This window comes from Macrotis lagotis, chromosome 3 (genome assembly GCF_037893015.1).
Source record: "Macrotis lagotis isolate mMagLag1 chromosome 3, bilby.v1.9.chrom.fasta, whole genome shotgun sequence".
Classification (NCBI taxonomy): domain Eukaryota; kingdom Metazoa; phylum Chordata; class Mammalia; order Peramelemorphia; family Peramelidae; genus Macrotis; species Macrotis lagotis.
Window position 1 is genome coordinate 204,410,910 of NC_133660.1, and position 3,622 is coordinate 204,414,531.

Genomic DNA, 3,622 nt, shown 5'->3' on the forward strand with positions numbered 1-3,622 from the left:
GTCCACGGATTCATTTGTATATGTTCCTGTCAGAATTGTGGAGGCTGGTGGGGAGCTAGGCTGAGTAAGCACTTTAAGGATTAGCGTGCTCTAGTATTAATTCATCGATATTTTACCTAGTCAGGGATCTTCTTTTTTTTGACCTGTGCATTCAGCTATAATTGGCATGTGATTGCTCTTTTGCAGGAGTTTTAAGAATTCATGGTGACTAAGAAAAGTGACTAATTTGCCATCATTCTATCATACACTCTTATACCTTTTCATCTCCTTTATCTCTTTCCAAAAAAGATGGTAAAAGAGGAGCAATGTGAGGAAACACTAGAAAGTTGTCTAATCTGCTTCCATTCCACTATGAGTGGCATGAGGTTCATGCAGTGCCCCCAGTCTTTCTCCTCATATTTGTATTCTTCACCTAGACTAGCCCTAGAATGATAAATAAGAAGTTCCTCCTTTTCTTTCCTATCTTACTGACATCAGAATAAACCAAAGAACACTTAGACTCTATGCTTTTATTTAATTCCTGTGCCCTTCTCCTACATTGGAATGTAAGCATTTCATTATCATGGAACACCTTCCAATTACTCAAATGGATTTAACCAGTCTGGGTTTCACTTGACTCTTGTGTTTGTATTTTAATTTTTTTTCACAGTTCTGGTATTTTCATCAGGGATGTTTAAAATTCTTCTATTGCCTTAAATATCTATTATGTTTACCTAGAGCATTATATTCAAACTTAATATATTAGATTTGGAGTTGAAAGAGTCCAGAGAGTCCATTAAATTCAACCCCGTCATTTTACAAATGAGATAACTGAGGCTGAGACAGAACAAGTGATTTGGCCAGCATTACATAGCTAATAAGTAAGTGAAACAAGAATTGAAAGCAGGCACTCTATTCCCTGTATTAAGTAAATGCCTTCCAGTCTTTCAAGATAAGTAAATATTCATTGTAAATTCACTGTCTTTTGCCCTTTGGATTTTTTTTTAAATTCCAAGATTTTCTCTCCCTTTTAATAGTGGTTACCATGTCTAGTGCAATTTTTGGCTATGATTTCTTGATACCTGAACTCAATTTCTGGTTGCTTGCAATTTTGTATTTTAGCTTGTTCTGGGTTTTTTAGGCTTAGAACTTTTGATCTCTTCGATGACTCATTCAACAACTGGTCTAAGTCTGGAGAGACTCATCATATTTAGGTTGGTTGCTGGTTGAATTTTTTGGGGAGTGAGGTATTTATAATATTTAAGGTATTTATAATCTACTTTGGTGGATGAATATTTACAACAATGAAACTATGATCCTTTGGAAGCAACAATGATATCTTTATCGTTATTGTACAGAGTATTGTACATAAGAGACTATTCAAATTAAAGGAACTTAATTATAAATTCTGTTCATTACCTTTTTGTGATGGCAGGGTCCTTCCATAATTATAAAGATAATGAATATCATTGTACTAATAAATATTGAAATGCCTGTTATCAAAACCTTAAAGTAAGAAATACAGATCAACACTTGTTGGGGATTTAACAGTCTCTCACCATAGCTTTTATGGCAATAGAAAGGAAAATGGGCTACCTTATATATTGGTTTCCAAATAGTTATTCAGAATAACTCGATTCAAACAAGTGACTATTAGTGGATTGATATTAATCTATGAGATAACTCTCTAGCAACTTCACTTGATGATGACAATGTTTGTCCTTCGTTCTTGAAGAAGACTATGACATCAGGGGAGGTTATGCCATGACAAGCATGTGAATTGAATTGAAATGAGAGGATGTTGTACTAAGTCAGCAGCCTCACTTTCTCCTCTAGAGTCATCTAGGTCCAATGGCCAGATATGACTTAGAATGACTGGAGATAGGTCTGAATGTGAAGCAATTAGGGTTAAGTGACTTGCCCAAGATCACACAGCCCATAAGTGTCAGGTGTCTAAGGCTAAATTGAAATTCCCAACCTCCTGACTTCAAGACCAGTTCTCTATTTACTGTGCCACCTAGCTGCTCTTCACCTAATAGTTTGCTTTAAAATTAAAAAAGACCATTTGCTCTAAATTCCTCTTTTCCCCGTGTCTGCAGCTCACAAACCCTTAGCATAATTCCCTATCATTTCTCTATTCTTTCATTTATTTTATATTTTGAATATTATATTTCCTCCAAATTAAATGAAATTTGTCACTTTTTAGTATTTTAAGTTCCAAATTCTATTTCTCCTTCCCTCCCTATTTCTCCCTCCCTCCTTCTCCTAAGACAGCAATCTGTTATAGGTTATACATGTGTAATCATATATTTCCATATTAGTCATTTCATAGAAGATGAAAAAGACAGGAAGGAAGGAAGCTAGGGAGGGAGGAAGGATGAGAGAAATAGTAAAATATAGTATGTTTCAGTCTATATTCAGACAATATCAGTTCTTCTATAGATGGATAGCATTTTTCAATGTGAGTCCTTTGGGATTTTCTTGGATCATTAGAACGCTAAGAATACTTAAATCATTTACAGTTTTCATTGCATAATGTTCTCCTGGTTCTGCTCACTTCACTTTACATTTGTTCATGTAAGTCTTTGCAGATTTTTCTGAAATTATTCTACTTGTTATTTCTTATAACACAATAATCTTCCATCATAATCATATATTACAACTTTCACTTGTTTTAAATCTCTCTCTTCAGTCTCTGCTGGCTCATTTCCTACTATGTACAAACATGCCCTTTTCTCCCCCACTCTTGATTCTTCTGTGATTACCATCACTCTCTCTTCTGCCCTTTGAAGTTAAACTCATTTAAAAAATCAACTACAAAAGGAGTCTGCACATTCCCTCCTCTCATTCTCTTCATAACCCTTTATAATTCAATTTTCAACCTTATCATTCCATTGAAACTGCTCTCCAAATTACTAATGATCTTTTAGTTGACAGATTCAATAACCTTTTCTCAATTTTCATTCTTCTTGACTTCTCTTCAGTCTTTGATACTATTAATTACTCTTTTTTATATATCACTTTACATATATTTTAGAAACAAAACTAGCATTTCCATAACAGTATAATAAAAAGATGGTTACATATGAAACTGCAAATCTACCATGTAAAATTTGATATTCCCTACAGATATGTAACAAAGTTATCATATAAATGTCTTTTTTTCCTTCCCTCCCTTCTTCTTCCCCAATACTATTATTATTATTAGGCTATTATTAGACAATTATCAGAATGACTGAATCACTCAAAGTCATTCTTAAAACAATATTGCTGTCACTGTAAACAATGCTCTTTTGGTTTCTGCTCACTTAACTCTTCATTTCAGGCAAGTCTTGCCATGCGTTTCTCAGATCATTGAGCTCAACAGTTTTTATTCCATAGTAATTTTCCATTATACTGTTCCACCCAACTTGTTCAGTCTATCCCAAATGATGGGAATCCCTGCAATTTCCAACTCTTTGCCATCACAAAGAGAGCAACTATAAACATCACATTAACATTCAAAGTCATAACTAGGATTTGTGAATTTCTCTACATCTTATTTTTACTAATTTCTTTCTAAGCCTCTTTTTTACCATATTCCTGTCACCTTATCTTATCCCCCACCCTCCCTTAAAAAATATCTTTCCCCTCCCCATCTCCA